Here is an 18,456-nt window from a genome sequence, read left to right as displayed (position 1 = left end):
CCAAAATGATATAAGTGTTTTGGAAGGTTTTGCTGATGCTGGGTTCCTCTCTGACCCACACAAAGGTCGCTCTCAAACTGGTTAATTGTTCACCATGGGAAAAGACCGCGATATCTTGGAGGTCTACAGAACAGACCGTAGTCGTTATATCTTCGAACCATGCAGAGATTATTGCTCTTCATGAAGTGTTCGTGAATGTTTATGGATTGGATCCATAATTACGCATGTTCGAAAAATTGTGGTTTGAAGTCTAACACAAGATGAGCCTACGAGTATTTAGGATAATGTTGTTCGTTTTGAACAAATGAAGCAAGGCTATATCAAAAGCGACAACACCAAGCATAATCAGCAACAACAGACTCTCTTCAAATACCAAAGTGAACTAGGTTTGATCTGAGGATAATGTGTCAGATTTGTTTACCAAGTCATTGCCCAAATCCACGTTCGAGAAACATGTGGCAAGAATTGGCTTGAGGAAATTATCTGAACTCCCATGATCGTAGTCATCAGGGGGAGACGCAGACATCAGGGGGAGATGTCTACATGTTCACCTCGAAACTTGAAGGGGGTGTTGTGCTCTTTTTCCCCTTCGGCTGAGGTTATTTTTGTTCCACTGGGTTTTTGTTACTCGGCAAGGTTTTTAACGAGGCAACGAGAGAAGCACCGCGTTTGGGCAACACAAGGTAGAGTGTTCAAGTAAAACCCTAATTTGTGTTTGGCCCAAACTCTAGGTGACTTGACCCAGTGGTAATATGGTTAAATTAGAAGGATCTAGATTCCTATTCAATGTACGATTACTTTCCTTGTATAATTGAGATTCTATGCATTGTAATCCTCTATATAAATAGACCCCTATTATCAATGAGAATACATAGCGATTTCCTCTCAATTTCAGTTTCTCTACAACACATATAAGTTATTGACAAAAGATGACTTAACAAATACATCCTCTAAAGATTGAATTAAACATATAATGACTAAATCTTACAAATAAGGACAATATGCTCTCCACTTGCCACATGTCATAAGTTAATTTACTTTTTTACCCTTAACTACTTCTTTTAACTTCTAATCCCTTTATAAGGATCAAATCTTACAAATAAGGACAATCTGCTCTCCACTTGCCATATGTCATGAGTTAATTTACTTTTTTACCCTTAACTACTTCTTTTGACTTCTAATCCCCTTATGTTACTTTTTTTTTTCTTGAGAATAATCCGTTTATGTTACTTTTTTTTTTTCCTTGAGAATAATCTCTTTCTTTTACTTCACAAAATCTCACTCTCCTACTACTCTCATCTCATCATCTAATCCTGCTACTGCACTCATACTTGTCCAATTCTGCTACTCATTTTCTGCTACTGCACTCGTCATCGTCCAATCCTGCTGCACTCATACTCGTCCAGTTCTGCTACTACACTTGTACTCGTGTTCTGCTACTGCACTCGTCATCGTCTAATCTTGCTACTGCACTCGCTGCACTCATACTCGTTCAGTTCTGCTACTACACTTGTACTCGTGTTTTGCTACTGCACTCGCCATCACCTAATCCTGCTACTGCACTCATACTCGTCCAGTCCTGCTACTGCACTCATCATCGTCTAATCCTGCTACTGCACTCTTCATCATCTAATCCTACTACTACACTGCTACTGCACTCGTCCAATCCTGCTACTGCACTTGTCATCGTCTAATCCTGCTACTGCACTCGTCATCGTCTAATCCTGCTACTGCACTCTTCATCATCTAATCCTACTACTACACTCATACTCATCTAGTTCTGCTATTGCACTCGTACTGATCTTGATTTAAGAGTTTGATAATAAAGGATGCGACAAGATGAGTTTGTGGGAATTTTCGGGGAATTATTCGGATACCAGAACTAATTTTTATGAATTTTAGCAGTTTTAGTATTAAAGAAATTATTTCAGAAAAAAAAAAAAAAAAAATTTGGCCTGATCTGGTCCGTGTGTTATCTCCATCACTTGATATCAACCATTGAGATCAAGAATATAGTGGCTGGAATAGGACCGAGCACACCAGATTTTACCAGAAGCTTCAAGCTTCTTCGACCCCGATCGACTACCCGCGACCCGAATCAAGATCCGACAGGAATTCTTCGCTTTGACCACCTCCGGCCTGGAAACCTATCGGGTTTGGTTCTTCACACCGTCACCGTCACGCTTGTGGTTATTCTAATCGTGCACCATGGATGAACTACGAACGCCGGAAAGCGTATAGCAGCTCCGACGGGTATTGCATTTTCTAGAGCTTCGAGTTGGACTCGCCGAAATCTGACGTGAAATCGACCACCGGCACAGGAGCTGTGGCAGTGTCCGGAGTTAGACGAGGTGACGTTGAACAAGAATTGGAGATCTCTTCCTTGAAGCCTTTCATGAATGAGTCTGTTGCTGGAATGGGATCAAAATTGTTGAGGAAGTCCAGTAGGTCTTCTCTAAGTCACTTAACTTCGACCGAGTCTCCGAGTCGAACTTGTAGCTCCCAACTTGCTTCTTGATATTCATGTCTTCCATTATAAATCGAAGAAAATCTGATGAGAGATGAGAGAAGTTTTGGTCTGATAATGGCAGTGCAGTAATTTTAATGAAAAATTGTAGTAATTTGTAATTACACATAAAATTTCAGAGGTTAAGTCTACTCTATTCTCTTTGGGCTTGGGCTTGGGCTTTGTGTCCTTAATTGTATAAATCTAATACAAGATGGGGTTTCTGTTTTTATAAATTTGGTCTGTTACTTATTTTCTAATTATCTAATAAGATAATCATATGTAAATGATAATCACTAAGGTAAGAATCTTCAGGTGAGAGTGGGAGAGATACATTTAACATGATTAGTTTGAGTAAATGAATACTAGAAACTGCAGGGTGTGGAGAAGTGAGTGGTTATCAGTTCTAAAGTGGGTAGCTCATTTCTGAAAAATAATATTTGTTTTTAAAAATTATTTAATTTAAAATTTGACTTTTTTATCCCTGACATTTAAATAGATATATAAAGTTATTTAATATTTTGAGGTATAACAGTAAAAAATTTCAATTTTGGCTCACAAAGTTTATTCTCTTAATAATAGTATAGATTTATCATGTGAAACATGAGATGAATTAACTTGGAGAAAAATAAGTAGATGAGGACAAATGTGAACCAGATGAGGATGAAGAGGATTGTGTTTTATCTTCGAGTCTTGAGGTTCAGGACTCGGACTTTGACATAATTAAGGATTCATTTTCTTAATAAAGGTTCTAAGGGCTAGTTTGAGATTGCTGTGACTTTTAAAAAAAAAACTGCTGCTGCTGTGTTGTGAGAATAATCAGCTGTGAATTAAAACAATTTCATGTTTTGTAAATAATATTTTTAAAAGTGTTTTCAGTACATAAAACAACTGCATAGTGTGTTTTGATCCACAACAGCTTCTAGAGGGCTGCTTCTAAAATCTGCTGTCAGTGACCTATAACTTTCAATTAAAATTGCTTTTTATTTATTTACCAAACACAATAAAATCTAAAATTTTGAACAAAAGCTGATTTTTTTAAAAGCGAAGCAATCCCAAAAGGGGCCAAAGTGTTTTATGCATACTCTGTGACATTTTAACGTGTACTATACGACACATGTTAAAAGTCGAAGATGTTTGTTTAACCAAATTGCTTATTCCCCAAGCAACATATGTAAGCCCAAAAGCAAGAAAAGGGGAGAGTCCACGGTACAGAAAAGAGAGAAAAACCCGAAGATCGAAAACAGATCAAACCTAGGACATCAAGAACTTGCAAAAAGAACACCAGCAAAACTGAAAAGCCCCACATAAAAAAAAAAGTCCCAAAAGCAGCAAACCGTACCATGGAAACTGGTGGAAGAGTAACCCTAGAAACCAACATGCACAGTTGCATACCATAGAGAAGCCACAGTTCTTTGTGCGTTTGAATTCAAAAGGAGGCCACGGTCCTTTGTGGGATTAAGCAAGACTCTGAGTGGGACAACAAGAGAACTGGAGCTGAATTGGGCTATCTTAATTTGTCGGCCTCCATAATTCTGACAACAGTGAAGTCATTGCTTTTGTCGTTGTTGATTTTATTAGGGCTGGACTCGGGTCGGTTATGCAATTTCAAGGACTGAACCCGGAACCGGAACTGATAACTGATTTTCAGTTCGGGTTTGCTGTTTTTTGTATCAAGAACCGATGTAGAACCAACCGACCATGCTCGGGTCGGTTCCTCGATTTTTCGGTTCCAATCTCAGATCAGTTCCATTCTCGGTTTCTCGGTTTTTCCGTTCCAAACTCGAATCGGTTCCAAATTCGGTTCCTCGGTTTTTCCATATAGAAACACTGCTTTTCAGCTGTTTCTACTTTCCAGTTTTCACTTTTCCTGATTTCCATACATATATTCAAATGATTCAATATATCACAATTTATTCACTCATTCAAACTCAAAACAGTATCTACAATATACATATTCAACAATCAACATCAACATCAACATAGCAAATTAGCAATTTCCTGCAAACTCCCAAACTGTCAAAGCATGAAAGTGATGAAAGCATTAAACTATCAAACAATCAAAACTCTCAAACTATCAAACACAAACACTCAAGCACTTTCTAGAAATACAACTACAAACTCAAAGTCTGCAATAATACACATTTCCAGCAATACAAACTCAAAGTTTCACATGCATAAACTGCAAACTCAAAGTCTCACATGCAGCAAATAAAAATAAACAATAAACTGTCCAATTTGAACAATGCAGCTGCATCAATTTGCAGCAAACTGAAATACTGAAAGTCTGAAACTGAGCAATTCAAAGTCTCAAACTGAAACAAATAACCTAAAATTGAAATAGTCCATGAATATTTCATCAAAGTGCACAACTGCAAACATATTTCCAACAAAGCTTCCTCTTCCTCAATGCAACAAGCCAACAATGCTTCCAACCTTCCGTCAATACTAAATCTACATAGAAATTTACAAATCTGTAATTAATGGTATTAGGAGAATTTTTTTTTTAAAAAAGAGAACTTCAAATGAAGCAAAAATGTTCAGACCTGTATGCAGCCTTGATTATTGAGTGAATTGAATCATTTTTTCTGCCTTTTCTTCTTGGTTGTAGGGGCTGAAGCCGAAGCCTCAGAACTCTTGGTTACTCTGCCACTAGGTGCAGATGCAGCAGCAATAGTGTTCTTGCCCTTCTTATCATTCTTTTTTTCATGGTCTGCACAATGTCAAAACTCAAAACAGTAAAGCACATAGATTTTAAAACTAATTTCTTGTACCAAATTAAAAAATAGTAAACTAAAAACATCAAAAACACATATCAGCTTCAATATGTTCATATGACTCCATTTCCTCTATAGTTGGAATGTACTCCAACGCCATAATGGCATCAGCCTTCAACCAATTTTGAAGACATATCAATTTTTCAACTGTTTTTGGGTTTAAAGAGCTTCTGTATGGATCTATTACCCTTTTCCCAGTGCTGAAACTTGACTCACTTGCAACTGTAGACACTTGTATGGCTAATATATCTCTAGACAATGATTGCAAGTTGGGATATTTACCTCCATTAAGCTTCTACCAATCCAAAATCTTCCAATCATCATTTTCAACAGGTTTTTATATTGAATCCAGCAAATATCTATCAACTTCATGTCCCACCACAACATCGTTATTCTGTTCAAGCAGCCTATTCTAGTCTTCTTGCATAACAACCCGCTTCCCACTAAGAATCCATGCTCTACTTCTAGTCTTACTAGTAGCTGTGTCACTAGTAATTGGACCTTTACCCTTAGCCTTGGATGGTCCACCATGTGAACCATTAGACTGCCCATACAAGTCACACAAGTCTACCATAAGCTGCTTTACTTCATCACATTTCTTCTTGATCTCCCAATCACACAAATTCAACATTGTTTCACACAACCAACTAATATTTCTCAATTTATACCTAGGATCTAAGACCAAAGCAACTAGGAAGAGTTGGTTCATGTCATCTAAGTTCCCAAAATACTTGGAATACTTGGCCTTCATCTTGACTGCCATGTCGTACAAGACTTTGTCTGCTTCACTTGAATCAGGCCCTACCCCAATAGAACTGAGATCTTCAAGCTCTGCTTCAATAGTAACAATATCATGGAATGCCTTGTATGCAGTGGGGGTAAGTGAAGCACTAACATTAAGGGTCACATCGTAGAAGACTTTCAAGAACTTCACAAAAACAGCTGCATTGTCCCAATCTACATCACTTGGTGGCCCTACCCTTTTTACAGCCACTTTCTTCTTTTTACTCTGATTTTCAGTTTCATCATCATCTTCAACTTCCTCATCTTCATCAAAGTAGCTTTTGTACCTTGAATCCTCCTCATCCTTCAATCTGTCAAATGCTTTTTTCAACTCCAAAGCTGTGTCCAACATAAGAAAGGTGGAATTCCACCTTGTTGGAACATCTAAGATGCAAATCTTATTGCATTCAACTTTCTCCTGCTCTACACAACTTTTAAATTCATCTAACCTAGCACCCGAACTTCTAACATATCTCACAACATTCCTTATGCTAGACACTGACCTCTCCATCATATTCAGTCCACTCTTCACAATTAGGTTTACAATGTGAGCCAAACATCTCACATGCATAAACTTACCTCCAAAGATTGGTTTTATGTCCCAATTGCACATTTTCTTCCTAACATAATCAATGGCATGCTTGTTGGCAGAGGCATTGTCAACAGAAATTGTTAAAACATTCTCTATTGACCAATCAATCAAACACTTCTCTAAGATTTTTCCTATGGTTACACCTTGGTGGTTTGGAACCACACAAAAAGCAAGCACTCTTTTGTGCATCTGCCATCCCCGATCAATAAAATGGGCAGTAATCACCATGTAGTTTATATTCTGACAAGAAGTCCAATTGTCTGTTGTCAAACAAACACAATGTGACTTCAATTCCCTCCTCAACTCCTCCTTCTTGGCATCATACGTGCCTAGAAAGGTTTTGACTATGGCTTTCCTACCTGGGACTTTAAACAAGGGTACAGCAACACTGCAAAAATAATTAAACCCCGGTTTTTCAATAAAACTGAATGGTAGCTCATCAAAAACTATCATAGGAGTTGCAGCTTCCACACAATTATCTTGTGACCAATTCACACTAACCAAACTACTCTGACCTCTTTTTCCATCACTAGTCAAAACTTGTTGGCCGGATTCTACATTAACTCTACCAGGGTATTTCTTACACACTATCTCAATGTGTTTCCTAAGAGATGATGTGCCATTTTCATATGAATTGCATGCTAAATGAGTTGTACAGTACTTACATTGAGCCCTCTTAGTATGGCCAACCACTTTCTCTACTCCATCGGCAGTCTCAATTAAAGGATGAACCTCCTTCGTGAAGTGATCCCAGACATCCGACCTCTGCTTGCCTTTCTTCTTCTCTTGGCAACAGAGCTCCGAGCAGTAGAAGCTTTTGTTGGTTTACTGGAAGTTGGAACAGTGTTGTTGGCTGCTTGTTGAGATGTTTCAGGGTTGTTGTTTGCAAACACAATTTCATTGGAAGCGGCTCGTTCAAAATTGGAAGCGGATGGGTCAGAGGAGCTAGCAGATGCTTCGGACGTGGAATTAGATCTCCAACTCCAAGACAGTAAGCAAGAAGCAATCTGTAGGTCAAGAAGCAATCTGTACCTTCAAATTGTCTTCCAAAATACGGGTAAAATAATTCTGCGACCCAGATCCATGAAAGTAGGTCAAGATTTCCTGCCAATCCGGATAAACATGACCAAATTAGCTAAATTGTAAACACAGGACACCAAATTGACTAAAAAGCAAGGCCAAATTAAAAGTTTAAAACAGACCTGATTAGCATAAGCATTGCTACACATGAAGATTCCTTTGACAATCTGACCAGTCCCTCTTGCAATCTGACCAGTCAACAACAGTTAAAATTAACATCAAGATCAAATCAGTTAAAATCGATCAATCAAAATCTACTGGGATGGTATTGTATATATGTGACAACACAATGCATGAGAGCCAGTGCATAGTATATGGGATTTTGACTCTGCATGAGAGCCAGTGCATAGTATATGGAATTTTTTGATAGAAAGCACTACTTATTACTCCAATATAATCAGCTCTTCATTTCTGAGATTTCATGTCTGGTCTATTTTTCAGTTCTATTGTGTCGTATAGTCTTACACTCTTACTTGCTCAAAATTCTTTCATATGAAGGGTATTGACTCTGCAATCTATTCCAATACATATTCCAGAACATCCAACAACTTAAAAAGTTCAACTTCCTTGTTTTAACTACTATAGCTTATTCAGTAACAACTGCATTGTAATTTACATTTTCAAATTGGAATGGAAAATTCCTTCAACCATTCAAAACTTGGGCAAGAACTTCGAAATAGAGGAAAGGTGTTTGTTTTTCTTATTGAATTACTAGCATTCAGTCATTCACCAAAAATCAAACTAATAAATTCAAATTGGAAAACAAACCAGTTCACAATAATTCCATGCACATGGAATACCCAATTTGAAAATTATACTTGCATTAATTAGAATCCAAGTAACAGAGTGAATTCACAATCCATATTGTACCTAGAACTATCCTTTCCATCAGAAACTAATACTAAAAACAAAAAATCCCAAACACATCTTAGGCACTTGGATATGGGATGAGGGAGAGATCGATTTTGATTGATGTGATGTTCAGTTAATTAGCAACATTATCTTTGTTAAAAACCTAAAATTACCATCAAGATCAAAATATCAAATGGAAATCGAACCCATTTCAACTATACCCATTCAAAATCAAACCCATTTCCCATAAGATTAAATGGAAATCCAAGTATAGAACCCAATTTTACAGATTAGAAATTTAGAATTCAGAAACTCAGAAGAGAAGAAGAGGAGGAGCGGAGCTCAGAGAGGGAGAGAGAGATAGTGAGATACCTAGAGCCTAAAGGCGGAGCTTGGAGACCTGAGAGGCTGACTGGCGGAGCGGGTTGCAGCTATGTTCGCTGAACTACACTCAGCTGTGTTCGCTGGAGGAAAAAGTAGTTAGATTTCATGGATCTGAGGAAATTGCAGAGCGATGAGAGTAGAATGAGAAAAATGAAAGCTTACACAAATAGAAGGAGAGTGAGAGAGTGAGACTTTGAGGGAGGTCGCCTGGGTTTCGATCTTCTATTACAATCGAGCCGAGGACAAGGACGAGCAACAGACGAGACGAGGACGAGCGCCGTTTGTGTTTCTACTTTCGAATGGATAGGATGGAGACTGAGAGAGTGAGAGTTTGAGGGAAGAGTCGAAGAGATAACATTTTAGGGTTTTGATCGAATGGATAGGATATTATGAGATAAGATGGAAGGCTCTGATTGCATTTGGAAGGATCAGTGTGTGCCTGATCACATGAGTAAGCTCACCACTAATGTCCACTTATACACTGACATATGTAATTCGGTTCCAAGGATGTTTTAAAAACAAGGACCAGAACCGAACCGAGAATATTTCTCCAGGAACCGAACCGAAAAAAATGTGTATACATATGTCGTAGAACCGAATCGAACCAAGACTTTCGGTGCGGTTCCTTCGGTTTTACGGTTCCAAATCCCAGCCCTAGATTTTATAATACATATTTTGAAAATGATACATAACATATTTGATTGTTAAGTTTGTTCATTTGAATGTTTCTTTATAACAACTACAAATCATGTTACTACTACTACGTAAAGATTTTGACTTCCTACCAAAATTCCAATGCCATCGATGTACTCATAATTTATTGAAACACCTTTGCATCCATATCTTTCTGGGGCAAAACTTATTCAGGGTTGCCCTTTGCCGGTTCCGTCATGTAAATTTCTCATACGGTTTTTGTTTGCTTTATCTAATATAGGCATTTTGAAATTTGGTGAAACCTTGAGGCTCGGCTTTATAGTATAGAGACATATATTGGCTATTGACATCTTTCCCAACAATGTCCAGTTGTTGTCTGAGCTAAAGAAATTAAGACCTTTGAGTACAGTAATTAAGACCTTACAGTTGTACTGTCTTTCCCAACAATGTCCAGTTGTTGTTCGAGCTAGAGAATCTGTAGGTCTTTTATTTCCACATTGCGTTTTACAGCAGTTATTGCTCAATCCAGGATTGCAGTGCCATATATTAAGAGGTTCAATGCTCAATATGTGTCATAGGCACTAACTGTTTTGAAACATATGTCATCATTGATAGATTATTTTAACTGATGTTGATCAACTCCTTAGTTATTCACTGAATTTATTCTTCTATTTGATAATAGGTTCACCAATTACTGCTTTTATGTAACTCATGTCTCATGATTTTTCATACAGGGACCTATCTTTGAATAAGGACATGACAGGACCAATTCCAACATTAATTCTAATAATCAGTTAGTTAGCCCAGTACCAAACCTTACGGACATGAATCTCCTCAAGTATGTTCAAGTATCAACAATATTACTGAAGTTATGATTTCTATCAGTTGTTTAGCATTATATGCTAGAGTCAATATGATAACTTATGCATTTGTTTTACCCTTTACGAGAATACTTATCTGGTTAATTCATGCTTTTGTGAGAGTTGAATACTATTTTCACTATTATTCATCATACTCCATCTGGTTATATACTTATCTGTATGAGATGAAGAACAGACATCTGTGTGAGATTACATATATATCTGTATGAAATGAAGATACAGACATCTATGTGAGAAAAAGATACACATACGAAATTCAGTGTAATTTCCCAAGGTAAATACACACGGACATCTGTAAAAAAATTAGAAATGCATTTCACACGGATGTCTGTAGCAATTTGATCGATCCATTAAACAAATGAAAATTCATTTCACATAGATTTCTATCGCAATTTGATCCATTAAACTACTGCATTTATTCCATCATCATTATCGCCTCTCTCTCTCTCTCTCTCTTTCCCTCCCTCCTCTCACTCCATCGCCCTATCCAAAATGAACAGAAGTCACAAAGTCCAAGTTCTTCATCATCTGAATCATCTTAAGCCAATTTATCTTCATCTGGATCCACCTTGTTTATAGTTAGAGAGTCTTCAGCAACCTCTTCTTTATCTAAATCTGACAAAATCCATTTCATGAGGTACTTGTCAACTCGATGAAATATGTTTTGTTCTTCTATAGTCATTGTTCTTCAGCATCGATGCCACATCTCATTATCCAATAGCAGTTTCTTTGGCGGTGGAGATTCTTTGCGAAGATTAGGTCAAGGCAGACTACCATAAGGGACATAGCGATAGGTAAACGCAATTTGAAGTGTTTGTGTAGATCTGATTTGGTTACTTTCATTTTTCAATACATGGGTTTTGTAAGGTTAAGATGAGGAGAGAGAAGTGTTTGTGTATATAGGTTTGATGTGGAAGAGTTTTGAACCGAATAGTACATTTATAGATCTGTTTTGTAAGACGGAGGATTTGGATTTAGGTATTTAGTCTATGGTGATATGGTGAAGGTTAAGGTGTCGCTGAATTTGTTTGCTTTTACTTCTTTGATTGATGGGTGCTGTAAGACTGGTAGTTTGGAGGTTGCAATTGGATTGCTTGAAGGAATAAAGAAATCATTAGTTTCACCAAATGGATAACCATTTTCCTGATTTGATTTCCAGATTCCTGCAAGAGAGTAAAACCAATTGGTCCAAGACTCTTCCCACAACTTCAATCGTTTTGATTGCACCACACTTTGGCGAAAGAAAAAAACTTAATTGATTGCGCATTTGGAATTTGTAATGCAGATTACTATTGGATATTGGTGATTGTTTAGTAGCTAAAAGATATTGGCAAGGGAAGAAGCGCAAATGGGCCGATTCAAATCTCTTCTTTTAATGTTGATCTTCCTAACTCTCTCAAGATCTTGTATGTCTGATTGGTGGTTCTTTTCTTCTAGCAAGACTACTGGCTAGAAACATCCAGAAACTCTACAAATGTCCGGTGAAGTTCGGTTAAATTCTCCATGAAAGCTTTCCACAATGAAAAGGCAATTGAATGAATAGAAGAGGCTGATAAAAGATAACTGAAATCTTGTTGGGATGATGCTTATAAAGCACTAGTTGCATCATGCTCCGAGATTTCTAGTGACAAGAATGATATCACGCTTCGTGAACGCACAGAGAGAGCGAAGAAGGATGCGATCAAGAAGGCAGCGTGTGTGGTGGAGCTAATGGTGAGGCAGTGAATGGTGGATGCAAGAGTTGAACACCGTCACCATTAATTGATTTTGAAATTTTTTTTTTGAATGCCATCACTCTCCCACACTGAAATATGTGTGAGTTAGCAAGATTTTTCATACTGATTAGAATATTAAAATATTATTTTGAACTCACACGGATTGATCTAAATTTAATTATGCATGTTGAAAGATAGTGGGACCCATGATAAATATTCTCATAGATTCCTGTTTGAACCAATATTTGGCAAGGCTCATGTGGCAGATAGGTGGGCCCGATCCACAAGACGTAATGAATGACTGCGGCTAATTAGCCTCGGCACATTAAAAATTTACAAAGTTGATTCTCAATTAGCCGCGGCACATTAAATGTTTATCGTCAAATTTATGACTGAATAGAATGTGTGCAGAGAGCCGTTATTAGATCAAGAGAGACCAAATGAATCACAAGGAGTAATGAATGACCGTGGACCCACGAGTAATAATGAATGACCGCGGCTAATTAGCCACGGTATATCAAAGAGATTGATTGTCAGGAGAAACATTACTAAAGTTTGAGGCAATTAACTTAAATGAGCATCAGGAGGTGTTATTGCCCAATCATCAGTTACAAGACCTGATTGATTGCTCATGAAAGAATCAATCATTGATAACGTCAAAAATATCACAAACATGAATACTGCTGAGATTGCTTCTTTTCCTTCATTCAGTAGTTTAGCTTCACTATACAAAGGACCATAGGATTCATTGTTAGGGTCCTCGACCAAACGCTCTACGCTATTACTCAAATTTTATCTCAATACGTTTCAAAAATTCAACAACACTTATCAATCTTTACGTGTTTATCTTATCACTTTCTTTACCGGTATTTATCTTTCCTGCACTTTACTTTGTTGCTCTTTACATTCAAGCAGTTTATCTTCCTGCACTTTATTTCCCGCGATTTACATTCTCGTTCTTTATCTTCCTGCACTTTATTTGCTGCACCTTTACATTCTTGTACTTCCTTTACCTGCACTTTCGCTATTTATTTGTTGTTATTTACTTTACATCATTTACTTTATACAAAATCACAAAAAGAATTATCATCAGTTCACTTTCACCTTAATCACCGAGTTACACAGCACAAAGACTGTGGCTAGTTAAGGCCAATCTGTGCCAAAGTCCTTGCATTCAAGGCAGAGAGAACCCCGTGGCCGAGATTGATCCACTACTAGAAATCTGTTCATTTACATCACATCATTTAAATCGGTCAGACTTGCACACGATGTAAAAAAGTAAGCTAACGTCGCTTTTGAAAAATACCGATTTAAATGTGTATCATTAACATCAGTTCTTAAAATGACAGATGTTAAAATTTTTGTTTCAAAATTTGCGGGAACCTCAAATTCGTGAACGCGCTAAGTGTTTAATGAATTGAATGGAAGCGGGTTCTAAAACTTAAAATTTTCACACTTAAAAAAAAAAAAAGCACCCGACCCCAAAACTGAAATAGAACTCTAAAGTTCGAGCTCCTGTCTCCTCCCAAACTCGAGCTCCTCTCTCCTCACTCGAACTCGCTGCCATTGTTAAATAGATCGCCTCCTGCATCTACCTTATCGGCTTCTTCGGCATCGAGTTGGTCCAGTCCTTCATCTCTTCGGCATCGACGACGCCTGGGAAGACGACAACGAAGACGTCCTCATCGACTCCCGCTGCTGCCCTCCCCTTGCCAAACCCAAATTCGTGGACGCCGACCCCGTGTTGTGCTCTGAGGAGGACGAGGACATCACCCAGGCAGTTCTAGACGGCGCCGTTCCGTTTTACTCTCTTGAATCGAAGCTCGGGGACAAGAGAGCGGTGGCGATTCGGCGCGAGTGGCTTCAGAGAACGACCGGAGGATTCTATAATGTCAGCTTCAATGAAAGAGTTTGATTCAACTCGGTGGGTGCTCGACTCCAACCAGCTCGGTAAGCTTCTCTCTATCCTCAATCTGTTTGAACTCTTAACTCCGTATTCACATAAAGCCCTTGTGATTATCATTTTGCTTTTCTCTTTCCTTCTTGATTCTGGGTTAGGGCAGATGGGTTTTGCTCTGCTGGGTTTGGAGCTAGTGCTCCTTATGTGTTTTTAATCTTTCGCAATCAATTTCTCACACTTCAGAATTGCTTTTATATTACATATGAATTTCTGGATTTTAAACAACATTGAAGCTATTTTTGTAAGATTATAGGGATGGTTCTGAGGGTGAAACATGTAAGATACTGTTTGTAGGCATTATATCGGACTACAAGCAGAGTAGAGAGAAAAAAAAGCAGGGATTAAGTTTTGTTTGGTTTGTTACTTTTGCTCTTGTTTTTGCGATTTGCTGTTGTATGTGATATTCTATATCCTTATGGGGTGCTTGCTATGTCTATGTTTGAAATTGATACCATGTGGCATCCTTGTTTGCATTTTGCTTATAAGTCGAAATTCTGAATTCAGGTTTCCTAACACCTATTTGCTCGTTGGTGTTTGCAATGATGCTACCACTCACAAGTTTAAAGGGAAAACTGTTATGACGGAGTCAGAACTGTATGAATCTCTTTGCCATTGCAAATATGATGATTTCTCTGTTACTTTCTTCTCCCTCCTCCCCCCTCTTAAATTTCACGTCCTTTTTCCAGAAAATTTATTTTTGGTTTTGTGGATATTCTTGGGACTATAGTTTAATACATGTATACACACATACATATGTATCTGTGTGTGTGTGTGTGTGTGTCAATGAAATTTTCATACCATAGAGTTGTGTAGTCAAGACCATAAACAGTGAGTTTTACTTGTGCAGGTGGGTGGATGAAGTCATTCTTGATGCACCCTGGGTTTAATTTATTTAGTAGTGATTGATATGTAGTCAAATAAGACGAGATATAGAGAATGAATTTTCTAATATTAGATTACACCCATTCTGTGGTGTATATAAACAGATTATAATCGTACTACTACTATTGTATACTACTGTACTACACAACATATACAAGGTAAGTAATTACAATAATATATTCCCTTATAGTCCATTCCTAATAGGGAAACGATGACTCACACTAACACTCCCCCTCAAGTTGGCGCATATACATCAACCATGCCCAACTTGATTAGTGAGTCATAAAACGCCTTCCTGGAAACTCCTTTGGTAAGTACATCTGCAAGTTGCTCTTCAGTTGGAACAAAAGGAAAGCTAATGATCTTGGCATCTAGCTTCTCCTTTATAAAGTGACGATCAACCTCCACATGCTTAGTACGATCATGCTGTACTGGATTCTGTGATATGTCAATAGCTGCCTTGTTGTCACAATACAACTGCATGGAATTTTTGAGTATGAAACCCAGATCACGTAACAGATTCCTCAGCCACAACAATTCACACACTCCATGAGCCATACCTCTATACTCGGCCTCAGCACTAGAACATGCCACAACTTTCTGTTTCTTACTCTTCCATGTAACCAAATTACCTCCCACAAAGGTAAAGTAACCTGATGTCGACCTCCTGTCTGTGATATTTCCAGCCCAATCTGCATCTGTGAAGCCATAAACCTCAAGAATGTTGTTATGTTTAGAAAATAGTACTCCCCTACCTGGAGCTGACTTCAAGTATTTCAGAATTCGCATAACAGCATCCATGTGACTCTCACTCGGATTATGCATGAACTGACTCACCACGCTCACTGCATACGCAACGTCTGGTCTGGTATGAGCCAAATAAATCAAGCGCCCAACTAACCTTTGATAGCGAGTTCGATCAGTAGGTACCTGATCTGGATACTCAGCTAAACCATGATTCTGCTCAATAGGAGTGTCAATAGGTCTGCAATCTAACAAACCTGTTTCAGTCAGCAAGTCAAGAACATACTTCCTCTGGCACAGATAGATTCCTTCTCTCCCCCTGGCTACCTCAATTCCTAAGAAGTACTTAAGCTCACCCAAGTCCTTCATCTCAAACTCAGAAGCTAGCTGTCTCTGCAGTCTATCCATCTCAACAGTGTCATTACCAGTGATTACCATATCATCCATATAGATAATTAGAGCTGTTACCTTCCCCTGTTGATGCTTGAGAAACAAGGTATGGTCTGAGTTGCTCTGCCTATAACCAATCTTCCGCATGAACTGTGAAAATCTTCCAAACCAAGCACGAGGTGACTGTTTGAGACCATACAGAGACTTTCTCATTTGCATACAAACTCACCAGGAGAAGCAACTACATACCCTGGTGGGAGGCTCATGTATACTTCCTCGGCTAACTCTCCATGAAGAAATGCATTCTTGACATCAAACTGTCGGAGTGGCCAGTTTAAACTAGCAGCGAATGAAAGCAGAACCCGAATAGTATTCATCTTGGCAACATGAGCAAAAGTTTCATCATAGTCTATACCATACGTCTGAGTAAATCCCTTTGCTACAAGACGTGCTTTGTATCGATTCACTGATCCATCTGCATTATGCTTCACGGTAAACACCCAACGACAGCCTACAGCCTTCTTGCCTTGTGGTGGAGGCACAAGTTGCCAAGTACTGTTCTTCTGCAACGCCTCCATCTCTTCATCCATAGCCTTCCTCCACTTTGGATCCCCCAATGCATCCTGCACTTTGTTAGGTACTGATACAGCAAATATTTAGTTCACAAATGATTCATATGACTTAGACAACCTCCTAGTGGACATATAGTTGGCTACTGGATATGTTGATTTGGCAGTAAGAGTAGGTTCATATCTTTTGGCTGAATGACCTCGAGTGGTCCTATGTGGTAACACATATTGCTCAACATTAGACTCAACATTAGACTCACTACTACTAGTATCAGTGGATGGACATACCTCAAATGGATGATCTTCAGTACCAGGAAGCTGTGGGTCAGGGGTAGAAGCGATGGCAGGAGGGGCAGTTGTGTCTCCAACCTCATTTTGAGTGATGGGAACTGGTGCTTCTGCTGTTGGAGGCGGCGAGCTAACAGTTTCAATCGGATCCGTCAAAACCCCTCCTGGCTGTGTGGCTGTTCCTTCTTCCTCTAACTCTTCCCCCTCTCCATGATATAGCTCTTCAAAATATGAATTCTCCCCCTGAAGAGCTGTAGCTGAAGAGGAGAAATAGCTCATGTCTTCAAAGAAATTAACATCCATAGTGACATAATACTTTCTGGTGGATGGATGATAGCACTTGTACCCCTTCTGATGACCTCCGTAGCCAACAAACACACACTTAAGGGCCCGGGCATCCAACTTAGACCTCTGATTTTTAGGTACATGGACAAAGGCAACACAACCAAAAACACGAGCTGGAAGATTGTGAAAGGATGGTAAGGAGACATGGGAGGCGAGAACCTCAAATGGAATTTTTCCCTGAAGGACACTGGATGGAAGACGATTGATAAGATGAGAGGAAACATGTATAGCATCGCCCCAAAGATACTTAGGCATATGAGCACTAAAAAGAAGGGCACGAGCCATATCAAGTAAATGACGGTTTTTCCGTTCGGACACTCCATTCTGTTCTGGTGTTTGTGGACACGTGGTTTGGTGAACAATCCCATGGATTTTAAAAAACTCTTGGAACACATGATTAACATACTCCCCCCATTGTCAGAACGAAGGACTTTAATGGTGCTATGATATTGTGTCTGAACAAGATTACGAAAGGTTTGAAAAGCGGGGAAGACTTCATCTTTGGTTTTAAGAAGAGCAACCCATGACAATCTTGTACAATCATCAATAAACAACACAAAATATCGCATACCCGATACAGTAGGCTCTCTAGAAGGTCCCCAAACATCAGAATGAATCAACTCAAAAGGAATAACACTTTTATTAGAAATACTAGGAGAATAAGTAGCACGATGACTCTTGGCCAAAACACATGTTTCACAATGTAAAACTGACTCATCCACACCAATAAACAGAGTAGGCATGGTTTTCTTCATAAGACTAAAAGATGGATGCCCTAAACGGCGATGCCACAACCAAATCTCACTTAGCTTATCAGAAGTCGAAGTCAAAGTGGCTCGGGACTGGGCTCCTGGTTTCTCTCCTGCGTATGTCTGATCCAGATGGAACAACCTGCCCCTCAGATACCCCCGACCGACTATCTCCCTGGTGAGAAGATCCTGAAAAATCACATACATAGGATAAAAGGTTACAGAGCATTTAGACTCAGTGTTCAATTGTGGGACAGATATCAAGTGATGAGATGAGTCAGGCACATATAACACATTATGAAGTT

Source organism: Rosa chinensis, chromosome 5 (assembly GCF_002994745.2).
Source record: "Rosa chinensis cultivar Old Blush chromosome 5, RchiOBHm-V2, whole genome shotgun sequence".
In the NCBI taxonomy this organism is placed as follows: domain Eukaryota; kingdom Viridiplantae; phylum Streptophyta; class Magnoliopsida; order Rosales; family Rosaceae; genus Rosa; species Rosa chinensis.
Note: the sequence above shows the minus strand (reverse complement) of the source record.